The sequence below is a fragment of the Phalacrocorax carbo genome, unplaced genomic scaffold (genome assembly GCF_963921805.1).
Source record: "Phalacrocorax carbo unplaced genomic scaffold, bPhaCar2.1 SCAFFOLD_58, whole genome shotgun sequence".
Taxonomy (NCBI): Eukaryota; Metazoa; Chordata; class Aves; order Suliformes; family Phalacrocoracidae; genus Phalacrocorax; species Phalacrocorax carbo.
In genome coordinates, this window is record NW_026990389.1 from 154,236 (window position 1) to 166,986 (window position 12,751).

Below are 12,751 nucleotides of genomic sequence, written 5' to 3' on the forward strand. Positions count from 1 at the left end.
CCCATGGCTGCCCCACCCCGCCCCGCGGCGGCGTACGCGTCCCCCCGCTGGAGGCTGTGCCGGGACTGCCGGACCCACAGCGCCCCACGGCTGCCCCACAGCGCTCCACGGCTGCCCCACAGCGCCCTACAGCGCCCCACGGCTGCCCCACACTGCCCCATGGCTGCCCCACCCCGCCCCGCGGCGGCGTCCGCGTCCCCCCGCTGGAGGCTGTGCCGGGACTGCCGGACCCACAGCGCCCCAAGGCTGCCCCACAGCGCCTCACGGCTGCCCCACACCGCCCTCCGGCGGCGTCCGCGGCTGCCCCACACTGCCCCATGGCTGCCCCACACCGCCCTCCGGCGGCGTCCGCGTCCCCCCGCTGGAGGCTGTGCCGGGACTGCCGGACCCACAGCGCCCCACGGCTGCCCCACAGCACTCCACGGCTGCCCTACAGCGCCCTACAGCGCCCCACGGCTGCCCCACACCGCCCCATGGCTGCCCCACACCGCCCTCCGGCGGCGTCCGCGACCCCCCGCTGGAGGCTGTGCCGGGACTGCCGGACCCACAGCGCCCCACGGCTGCCCCACAGCGCCTCACGGCTGCCCCACAGCGCCCCGCGGCTGCCCCACACCGCCCCATGGCTGCCCCACCCCGCCCCGCGGCGGCGTCCGCGTCCCCCCGCTGGAGGCTGTGCCGGGACTGCCGGACCCACAGCGCCCCACGGCTGCCCCACAGCGCTCCACGGCTGCCCCACAGCGCCCTACAGCGCCCCACGGCTGCCCCACACCGCCCCATGGCTGCCCCACCCCGCCCCGCGGCGGCGTCCGCGTCCCCCCGCTGGAGGCTGTGCCGGGACTGCCGGACCCACAGCGCCCCACGGCTGCCCCACAGCGCCTCACGGCTGCCCCACAGCGCCCCGCGGCTGCCCCACACCGCCCCATGGCTGCCCCACCCCGCCCCGCGGCGGCGTCCGCGTCCCCCCGCTGGAGGCTGTGCCGGGACTGCCGGACCCACAGCGCCCCACGGCTGCCCCACAGCGCTCCACGGCTGCCCCACAGCGCCCTACAGCGCCCCACGGCTGCCCCACACCGCCCCATGGCTGCCCCACCCCGTCCCGCGGCGGCGTCCGCGTCCCCCCGCTGGAGGCTGTGCCGGGACTGCCGGACCCACAGCGCCCCACGGCTGCCCCACAGCGCCTCACGGCTGCCCCACAGCGCCCCACAGCGCCCCGCGGCTGCCCCACACCGCCCCATGGCTGCCCCACAGCGCCCTACAGCGCCCCACGGCTGCCCCACACTGCCCCATGGCTGCCCCACCCCGCCCCGCGGCGGCGTCCGCGTCCCCCCGCTGGAGGCTGTGCCGGGACTGCCGGACCCACAGCGCCCCACGGCTGCCCCACAGCGCCTCACGGCTGCCCCACACCGCCCTCCGGCGGCGTCCGCGGCTGCCCCACACTGCCCCATGGCTGCCCCACACCGCCCTCCGGCGGCGTCCGCGTCCCCCCGCTGGAGGCTGTGCCGGGACTGCCGGACCCACAGCGCCCCACGGCTGCCCCACAGCACTCCACGGCTGCCCTACAGCGCCCCACGGCTGCCCCACACCGCCCCATGGCTGCCCCACACCGCCCTCCGGCGGCGTCCGCGTCCCCCCGCTGGAGGCTGTGCCGGGACTGCCGGATCCACAGCGCCCCACGGCTGCCCCACAGCGCCTCACGGCTGCCCCACAGCGCCCCGCGGCTGCCCCACACCGCCCCATGGCTGCCACACCCCGCCCCGCGGCGGCGTCCGCGTCCCCCCGCTGGAGGCTGTGCCGGGACTGCCGGACCCACAGCGCCCCACGGCTGCCCCACAGCGCCTCACGGCTGCCCCACAGCGCCCCGCGGCTGCCCCACACCGCCCCATGGCTGCCCCACCCCGCCCCGCGGCGGCGTCCGCGTCCCCCCGCTGGAGGCTGTGCCGGGACTGCCGGACCCACAGCGCCCCACGGCTGCCCCACAGCGCTCCACGGCTGCCCCACAGCGCCCTACAGCGCCCCACGGCTGCCCCACACCGCCCCATGGCTGCCCCACCCCGTCCCGCGGCGGCGTCCGCGTCCCCCCGCTGGAGGCTGTGCCGGGACTGCCGGACCCACAGCGCCCCACGGCTGCCCCACAGCGCCTCACGGCTGCCCCACAGCGCCCCACAGCGCCCCGCGGCTGCCCCACACCGCCCCATGGCTGCCCCACACCGCCCCCCGGCGGCGTCCGCGTCCCCCCGCTGGAGGCTGTGCCGGGACTGCCGGACCCACAGCGCCCCACGGCTGCCCCACAGCGCTCCACGGCTGCCCTACAGCGCCCCACAGCGCCCCACGGCTGCCCCACACCGCCCCATGGCTGCCCCACACCGCCCTCCGGCGGCGTCCGCGTCCCCCCGCTGGAGGCTGTGCCGGGACTGCCGGACCCACAGCGCCCCACGGCTGCCCCACAGCGCCCCACGGCTGCCCCACAGCGCCCCACGGCTGCCCCACACCGCCCCCCGGCGGCGTGCGTGTCCCCACGCTGGAGGCTGTGCCGGGACTGCCGGACCCATAGCCCCCCTCGGCTGCGCCACACCGCCCCACACCGCCCCACGGCTGCCCCACAGCGCCCCCCGGCGGCGTCCGCGTCCTCCCGCTGGAGGCTGTGCCAGGACTGCCGGACCCACAGCGCCCCATGGCTGCCCCACAGCGCCCCACAGCGCCCCGCGGCTGCCCCACACCGCCCCATGGCTGCCCCACCCCGCCCCGCGGCGGCGTCCGCGTCCCCCCGCTGGAGGCTGTGCCGGGACTGCCGGACCCACAGCGCCCCACGGCTGCCCCACACCGCCCCATGGCTGCCCCACACCGCCCCGCGGCGGCGTCCGCGTCCCCCCGCTGGAGGCTGTGCCGGGACTGCCGGATCCACAGCGCCCCACGGCTGCCCCACAGCGCCTCACGGCTGCCCCACAGCGCCCCGCGGCTGCCCCACACCACCCCATGGCTGCCCCACCCCGCCCCGCGGCGGCGTCCGCGTCCCCCCGCTGGAGGCTGTGCCGGGACTGCCGGACCCACAGCGCCCCACGGCTGCCCCACAGCGCTCCACGGCTGCCCCACAGCGCCCTACAGCGCCCCACGGCTGCCCCACACTGCCCCATGGCTGCCCCACCCCGCCCCGCGGCGGCGTCCGCGTCCCCCCGCTGGAGGCTGTGCCGGGACTGCCGGACCCACAGCGCCCCACGGCTGCCCCACAGCGCCTCACGGCTGCCCCACACCGCCCTCCGGCGGCGTCCGCGGCTGCCCCACACCGCCCCATGGCTGCCCCACACCGCCCTCCGGCGGCGTCCGCGTCCCCCCGCTGGAGGCTGTGCCGGGACTGCCGGACCCACAGCGCCCCACGGCTGCCCCACAGCACTCCACGGCTGCCCTACAGCGCCCTACAGCGCCCCACGGCTGCCCCACACCGCCCCATGGCTGCCCCACACCGCCCTCCGGCGGCGTCCGCGTCCCCCCGCTGGAGGCTGTGCCGGGACTGCCGGACCCACAGCGCCCCACGGCTGCCCCACAGCGCCCCACGGCTGCCCCACAGCGCCCCACGGCTGCCCCACACCGCCCCCCGGCGGCGTGCGTGTCCCCACGCTGGAGGCTGTGCCGGGACTGCCGGACCCATAGCCCCCCTCGGCTGCGCCACACCGCCCCACACCGCCCCACGGCTGCCCCACAGCGCCCCCCGGCGGCGTCCGCGTCCTCCCGCTGGAGGCTGTGCCAGGACTGCCGGACCCACAGCGCCCCACGGCTGCCCCACAGCGCCTCACGGCTGCCCCACACCGCCCTCCGGCGGCGTCCGCGGCTGCCCCACACTGCCCCATGGCTGCCCCACACCGCCCTCCGGCGGCGTCCGCGTCCCCCCGCTGGAGGCTGTGCCGGGACTGCCGGACCCACAGCGCCCCACGGCTGCCCCACAGCACTCCACGGCTGCCCTACAGCGCCCTACAGCGCCCCACGGCTGCCCCACACCGCCCCATGGCTGCCCCACACCGCCCTCCGGCGGCGTCCGCGTCCCCCCGCTGGAGGCTGTGCCGGGACTGCCGGATCCACAGCGCCCCACGGCTGCCCCACAGCGCCTCACGGCTGCCCCACAGCGCCCCGCGGCTGCCCCACACCGCCCCATGGCTGCCCCACCCCGCCCCGCGGCGGCGTCCGCGTCCCCCCGCTGGAGGCTGTGCCGGGACTGCCGGACCCACAGCGCCCCACGGCTGCCCCACAGCGCTCCACGGCTGCCCCACAGCGCCCTACAGCGCCCCACGGCTGCCCCACACTGCCCCATGGCTGCCCCACCCCGCCCCGCGGCGGCGTCCGCGTCCCCCCGCTGGAGGCTGTGCCGGGACTGCCGGACCCACAGCGCCCCACGGCTGCCCCACAGCGCCTCACGGCTGCCCCACACCGCCCTCCGGCGGCGTCCGCGGCTGCCCCACACCGCCCCATGGCTGCCCCACACCGCCCTCCGGCGGCGTCCGCGTCCCCCCGCTGGAGGCTGTGCCGGGACTGCCGGACCCACAGCGCCCCACGGCTGCCCCACAGCACTCCACGGCTGCCCTACAGCGCCCTACAGCGCCCCACGGCTGCCCCACACCGCCCCATGGCTGCCCCACACCGCCCTCCGGCGGCGTCCGCGTCCCCCCGCTGGAGGCTGTGCCGGGACTGCCGGACCCACAGCGCCCCACGGCTGCCCCACAGCGCCCCACGGCTGCCCCACAGCGCCCCACGGCTGCCCCACACCGCCCCCCGGCGGCGTGCGTGTCCCCACGCTGGAGGCTGTGCCGGGACTGCCGGACCCATAGCCCCCCTCGGCTGCGCCACACCGCCCCACACCGCCCCACGGCTGCCCCACAGCGCCCCCCGGCGGCGTCCGCGTCCTCCCGCTGGAGGCTGTGCCAGGACTGCCGGACCCACAGCGCCCCACGGCTGCCCCACAGCGCCTCACGGCTGCCCCACACCGCCCTCCGGCGGCGTCCGCGGCTGCCCCACACTGCCCCATGGCTGCCCCACACCGCCCTCCGGCGGCGTCCGCGTCCCCCCGCTGGAGGCTGTGCCGGGACTGCCGGACCCACAGCGCCCCACGGCTGCCCCACAGCACTCCACGGCTGCCCTACAGCGCCCTACAGCGCCCCACGGCTGCCCCACACCGCCCCATGGCTGCCCCACACCGCCCTCCGGCGGCGTCCGCGTCCCCCCGCTGGAGGCTGTGCCGGGACTGCCGGATCCACAGCGCCCCACGGCTGCCCCACAGCGCCTCACGGCTGCCCCACAGCGCCCCGCGGCTGCCCCACACCGCCCCATGGCTGCCCCACCCCGCCCCGCGGCGGCGTCCGCGTCCCCCCGCTGGAGGCTGTGCCGGGACTGCCGGACCCACAGCGCCCCACGGCTGCCCCACAGCGCTCCACGGCTGCCCCACAGCGCCCTACAGCGCCCCACGGCTGCCCCACCCCGCCCTCCGGCTGCCCCACACCGCCCCACGGCTGCCCTGTGGCTGGTTGGTTGGTTTGGTTTTTTTGCCTGTACGTGCCTCAGATTAGCTTCTTGACTTTCAGAGCCGTTCACCAAAAATGTAATTTTCAGAAAAGGTACCCAAACTTCTCTGGAAACCACCCGGAGTTGCTCACCTCACTTATACCTCTCTGGGCTCTGCGCCCAAGCCCATTTTGCGCAAATTGCAACTGACAAATAAATCACATAGGTATAAGAAATAAAAGACGGATCTTGTGCTGCTTGTGCTGAGTGAGATTAATTCTCAGATTTATCTCATATGATTTTGCGTCCATCACTGTCCTCTTTCCAATCTTATAGTGGATTTTTTATTCCCTTAAGTCCTACTGGAGGTACTTCTAAATTTGCTCCAGCATTAGCTTATTTTCTTTGCACATGAGCAAGCAGCAGTCTTTTGCTAAAGTTAATTTTGCTTCATAGGATTTTAAAGGAGACTTCCATGGCAATAGTTTTCTTCCCCCTGTAGCAGACGACTTTCTTTTTTATTATTACTGCAGCAATATCTCTGGCATATTAGACAAGAAGAGATTAACAGACTACTACTGTAGTTATTCATGAAGAAAAACAAAGTTATAATAATTTTTTTTATTATTAGCTTTGTAGTTTTACTAATTTCTGGGTACAAGAGGTAAGTGAAAGTAATAAAGTTCACTCTGTTAAAAACAAACAGAGTAAGACTGAACGTAAAATAAGCAAAAGGAAAATTCTGTACTGTTGCTTCACAAGCAAGCTTGATGTTTCAGTATTGTGGAGATTTGTGTGTGACTGAAGAAGCAATTGAAAGACAATCCAACATTAGTATATTTATCAAAATCCCAACTTTTTTATTTTTTATAAATTTTATTTCAGCCTGAATTTTTCTCCCCAGAAACAATATGGGAAAAAAATCTTGCAAGTTCTGGATATTCTAAAACATACCTCAATATCTTTTACTCCTTTGGAGACGACAGCCCCTATTCGCCAGTAAAGAGAGCTTTGGTAGCCTCGACAGTTCTGCATCCATGCAGTAGAAACTTTTCTCTGGGAAAAGAAAGTAAACAAAGAAAAACAGAGATACCTGTTGACTTGTGCAACATCTTGCCGTTGCAATCTTTAGTAGAAAGCTATACCCTCTGGAGTGGCAGGATAATCTAGGATACTTGAAATGGCACTGAAATTGTATGTAATTTCAGTCACACAGCAGTAGCCATAGAGAGACCCTTAGGGAAAAGTAAGAACAGCAAAAACATATTTGATATTCCCACCTAATATTCTTCCAGTTTCCTGTCTTTTTCAGCTAAAAGGATTTCCTGAGCTGGATTTTGTTTGCACATTTTGTCCCCTCGCTGTTGGTGGCTGGTTTAGTTCAAGATGGTCTTTTTGAGCCTGTGTAATTTTTTGCATCCACAAGGAGTTCTTCTCAAGGAATTCACAGGTTTTCTGTCTACTGACTGAAGAATAAATTCTTTTTATGCATTCAAATGACACCATACCTTCTTAAAGATTTGTAATTATTTCTTTCTGATGGGTTTATTTGGTATACCAATATATGCCATTTTGCTTCCTGACATCATGGAACCATTTCTGAGAAAACTTACTGCAGCTTAGAATGAATAGTGTGCTTATTAACTGGTACACCTCAGTGATAGCCTTTGTCACTACTGCTGCAGGATCTGTGTTGGTTTCAGGATACAATTTAAGTGTATATTTTGGAATTTCTGCTCATTGTGTGGAGAATATTTCTATTTTAGTTTTTATTTATTCATGGGCTGTGCATTTTTTGTCAGGTTCCAGAGAACATTTAAAACCTTCAATATGATCATCAGCTGCTACCAGAGTGGTTATGTTTTATCTTCTGGGATACTCTCACAGCTTTGGCTGGCAGAGGTACTCAGAATACATCCTCCTATACATTCTGAGTCACAGAAAATTTTCTCACATGTGGCTCAGTAGAGCTTTTAAATTAAAGTCAGTAAGCTGCCAGTAAAGTGTACTCCATAAGAAAACCTCAGTTCTGAAACAGATTGGAAAAATTATCTTTAGTGATCTTTAGAAGAAGTTATCTTTAGAAGGTTATCTTTAGAAGATAACCTATTACTATAGGTTGCCATTCAGGTTGAGCTTTGATAAGAATTGGTCTTTGGAGCCAGCACTAAAAATTCTGTTGTTATTTGTTAACAATATTCTGTTGTTCTAGGTTAACTTCCATTAATTGCTTTTTGTGTTGAATTTTACCTTATTAAAATAATACATTTCTGGGGAACTTCAAGATCTACAGTCCAGATCCACACTGGATTTTAGGCATCTAATTCTTATTATTTTTAACAGAATGCAGGTTTCTCAATCTGACTATCTATGTTATGCTAAAGTACTTGGTAAAATCACCAATGTCTTGCTTTTGAAGGATTGAGCTTTTGTTTTGATGGAGAAAAATATGTACCAATATTATTTGTGATTTCAATACTTTTAAGTGCAGGTTGTTACGATTTCAGTTTAATGGACATCATTAGCTATGGTAAAAAAGATTTTATGTTAGTCATCAAGATGCTTTAGGAAGTTTTAAAGGGATGAACTGTAAAATGTGAGTATCTCTTAGCCTTGGATTATACTTCTTGATTAAGCTATTAATATCTGCTGATCGTTTTGATGTAAAAGCAATACCATCACTTCAGGTGCATGAAAAGTCAAAAACTGGTCCTTAGCTCCTCTAATAGGCAAAAGGTATAATAAAGGATTCTAACTGATGGCAATTGTGTTTGAATCTTAAAACTTCTATAATTTCTATACTGATGAAAAATATTGTTGCTTCTTCCTTTACTTGTGGGTCTATTTCCCCTAGCTGCTGTTAATTATAACATTTGTGTTCCTCTGCAACAGTGGCTTTCAGCCTCCCTCAGTCTACAGACCTCTACAGAATTTTGCCTGGACCCTCAATGAAAAAGTTAATCCTACCGACAGTTGGATTAGTGAACTGGTTTTCTTACTTGTCTTTCACAGACTTCTTTTATATACTTCATAAGCCCTTACAGGTACATGTATCACTTTTTAAAAGCACTATTAATATTGTCCATAATCAGCTGAACCAAGCAATTCAGTCCCATTCATTTTCAAAATTTCAGTCGCTCTTTCCATGTCTAGGGACATAAAATGCAATTTAATCCATTTTTCTGAGTCACAGCTTAGGATATGGGCGTGATTTCACCGTCTGCACCTCCTATTTATTAACTATTTACATAAACATCTCCCATCACCATCTAGGCTTTAGGAATACTAGCATTCTGGTTTAATTTCTCATAGGTTAATAAAGCAGTAAAGCAAAAAAATAGTCCTGGCAAAGAAGTACCTTAACCACAAAAATGTCTCTATATTAAGCAAGAGCTAAAGGTATCTGAAAATAGCTACACATCCCAAGATATTATTTTCCACTATGTGATACCTTTAACAATGTATGTTCTGTGTGAGTGGGCCAGTGCAAGTGTCGCCTCTACACAAGTGACACAAGCTCTGCAGTGCTCCCTGCTTTTCATTGCCCAATGTTTTCAGGCCTCCATGGAGATTGTATCGAAACTGCCAAGGTCCCTCAGAAGTAGGGCGTCTGAAATGGCACACGATCAGGCAATTAAGTCATGACACCAGTTTAGGCACAAAATGTTGGATGCAAACCATTAGCAGCAGATAACAGGGACACTGACTAACATGTTTGAGCAGGAGGATCATCAGAACCATGTCGGTGTCCAGGGGGCTGGAAACATAATGATGAGAAAATGTGATGTTCCTTTGATCATTTGTGCAGTTTCCTGGACAAGTAAAATCCTTCATTTCTATTTTATTATGTTGTATTTTATTGTCTTCTGTTATATAGTCTATCATTTTACTTTATTCTCTACTTTCTATCTTTTCTTTCATTCTTACATTCACTGCCAAATGATAATTTACCTTCAGAGAAAATAGAAGGAAACAGTTTCTTATAAAACCAATAAAATTTTGAATTGTTTGGCAAGGTTTGGTTTGGAGGCAGTACTTTATTATTAAAAAGAAGGAAAAAAAGGAAAATAAAAAACTTAAATCAATGCACAGAAAATATCTTAAACAAGAACACAGGTTTCAGAAATGTCAAGGATCTAAATCCAAAACTGCAATCTGAAATACCCATACTCGTGTGCCATATAATTTTATGTTCTGCTAACTTCTATATAATAGTCTTTGGGATGAGCAGGAAACAGATATTTCAGTATATTTCAGTAGTCTGGAAGTAGAAGTCTTGGCATTCAGCTACCATGTCAAAGAAGTTCTCTCTTTTTTTAATCCCATCTCCATTTCATGAAAAAAATATCTGAACCATTCTCGGAGTAGAGAAAAGAACTCAGATTTTACATAGTACAATATATGTGTACGTTGTAGGGCTATGAACCTTTCAATATGACAGATGCATTCTGTTTTCTAATCTTTTATGCAGAATGTAGAACAGACCACTGGATCACCAACAGTCTGCATAGTTGTCCTAATATATCTAAAAATATATCTAAAAAGACTGAGCTCATATTAGTATTTTTCTACTCCCTACTAAAAGATCTTAACTTGTCTTTGGAATGCTGGTAGAATTTCCAGATGTGCTGTCACATGTCCAAGTACAATACTAGAGCAGTAAAAAACTATATAGTACAGTTATTATAACTTATTAATAGGCAAGATGTTTTTTAATTCAGCCAACAGATTATGGTCTACTTTATTCTATTTAATGCTTTTTACATTTTTAAAATAAAAATGACAAGGCAAAAGGAAACACAAACATGTTGTGGAAAAAGTACCAAATTGCTACTCCTACATAACGTTATGATAATTATACGGGGGAAAATTGTTCTGGGATGTGTATTTATCTTTTACTTTTATAGTCAAATACACTTCTTATGCTGTTATGTGCTCAGAAATTCCTTTATTATGTTGCTTAACAGGATCATGAGAGCCATAAGAAACATTTCAGGGATGTTTATCAAAAGTAACTAAAAGGAACGTATTTTTTCATGTCTACATGATCAATAAGAGAAAAGTCCAGGTGAGTGGTAAAAAGCACATTTTTCTTCTGATGATTATTGGATCATCTGATGTCTTTCTACCCAATCTGAAATGTCAGGTGTCAATTTTTGCTGCACAGTTTTCAAGTTTACTGGATATTAACACCGACTGTCACTCCTGTTTCACTGCCAGCAATAAAGTTGTGGACCATATAAGTGTTTGAAATAGTATTACTGTATTTCTAGTCACCTTTTCAAGTGGCTTCTGTAGGTTGAAGAAAAGACACAGTGGGAGGAAGTCCATGCTGTAAATGTTATGTTAATCTAGGCAGGCCGGTAGAAGGTATCAGTATTCAACATTCTGGTACCTTTTAGAAGTGATACAGTGACATATGTTGCAGATATTAAGGAATGGGGAGAAAAAAAGAAAAACAAAAAAAACCCAAACCAAACAGAAAAAACTATCAAACCGAAGCTAAAATACCAAAACCAGAAAAGTGTTATAAAAAAAATTATACAATATATTTTACTAAAAAGTGCATTTGTCAATGTATTCAGCTTAAAACTTGGAAAGACATGAAATAAAAACCAGCTCAGACAGTTACCAGCAGAGCCAGATGCAAGTGAAGAAAATCTGTACAAATGCCTGTAGAACTCACCATGCAGCACAGATGCAGTTGCTGGAAGAAAATCTTCCAGAAGTGGACATGCAAATCCTGTGATGGCTAAGTGAAAAAAGCAGGCAAGGTGAAACAAACAAGCGAACAACAACAAACAGAACAGGATGTTCCCTGACAACATCCACCCGAGGGTGTTGAGAGGAATGGCTGACATCATCGCAAGGCCACTCTCCATAATCTTCGAGAAGTCATGGAGAACGGGGGATGTCCCAGAGGACTGGGGGAAGGCAAGTGTTACCCCTATCTACAAGAAGGGCTCGAGGGAGGATCCGGGTAACTCTAGGCCCATCAGCCTTACTTCAGTCCCTGGGAAAGTTATGGAACGAATCCTCCTGAGGGCCATCACAAGTCAAATGAAGCACGTGATTGGGAAAAGCCAACACGGCTTCATTAAAGGCAGATCGTGCTTGACAAACCTGGTGGCCTTCTATGACAAAGTGACTTGCCTGGTTGACATGGGGCAGGCAGTGGACATTGTTTACCTGGACTTCTCCAAGGCCTTTGATACGGCCCCCCACAGCCTCCTCCTGGAGAAATTGATGCGTTATGGCCTAGACAAGTGGTCTGTGCAGTGGGTGGGGAACCGGCTGATGGGCCGCACCCACAGTGGGGGGGTAAATAGCTCCTTTTCAAAGTGACAACCTGTCACTAGTGGAGTTCCCCAGGGATCGATATTGGGCCCAATGTTATTCAATATCTTTGTAAGTGACCTGGAAAATGGCATCAAGTGTAGCCTGATGAAGTTTGCAGATGACAGCAAGTTAAGTGGGGAAGTAGACACTGCAGAAGGGAGAGCTGCTCTGCAGGAAGATCTGGATAGGCGGGAGGAATGGGCCAGCAAGAACCTTATGAAGTTCAACAAGGATAAATGTAAGATCATGCACCAGGGAAAACATAATCCGGGGGTGCAGCACAGACTGGGATCCACCTGGCTGGAGAGCAGCTCTGTGGGAAGGGACCTGGGGGTCCTGGTGGGGGGAAGCTCAACATGAGCGAACAGCGGCTGCTGCAGCCAAGAAGGCCAACAGGGTGCTGGGTTGCATCAAAAAGGGCATCACCAACAGAGATAAAGAAGTCATCATCCCACTCTACTCAGTGTTTGTCAGGCCACACCTGGAGTCCTGTGTCCAGTTCTGGTCCCCGCTCTACAAAAAGGATGTGGCCAGGCTGGAAGGGGTCCAGAGAAGGGCCACCAAGATGATCAGAGGACTGGGAAGCCTGCCATATGAGGATAGGCTGGGAGAGCTGGGTTTGTTCAGCCTTGAGAAAAGGAGGCTCAGAGGGGATCTCATCACTACGTACCAGTGCTTAAGGGGTAGCTGCAGAGAAGATGGAGACTCCCTTTTTACACGGAGTCCCATGGAGAGGACAAGGGGGATGGACACAAGGTGCTCTTGGGGATTTCCGACTGGACACACGAGAGAAATTTTTTACACTGAGGTCAGTCAACCATTGGAATAATCTCCCCAGGGAAGTGGTTGACTCAGCCACGTTGGACACCTTTAAGAGTCGTCTGGACAGGGTGCTGGGCCATCTTGTCTAGACTGTGCTCTTCCTAGA

General features: G+C 56.4%; 1 long non-coding RNA gene across 2 annotated transcripts; it reads right to left on the reverse strand.

The window, feature by feature from the left end:
• Positions 1-5,863: 5,863 nt before the first annotated feature.
• On the reverse strand, positions 5,864-11,677 carry LOC135311098 (uncharacterized). 2 transcript variants are annotated; one of them, XR_010370965.1, is made up of 4 exons: positions 11,171-11,677; positions 10,762-10,879; positions 6,439-6,540; positions 5,864-6,025 (listed from the first exon to the last, which is right to left on the reverse strand). It is a non-coding gene; the product is annotated as an uncharacterized LOC135311098 (long non-coding RNA). The 2 variants fall into 2 exon arrangements; XR_010370964.1 differs by lacking the exon at positions 11,171-11,677 and having other exon boundaries at positions 10,762-11,098.
• Between the last annotated feature and the right edge of the window lie 1,074 nt (positions 11,678-12,751).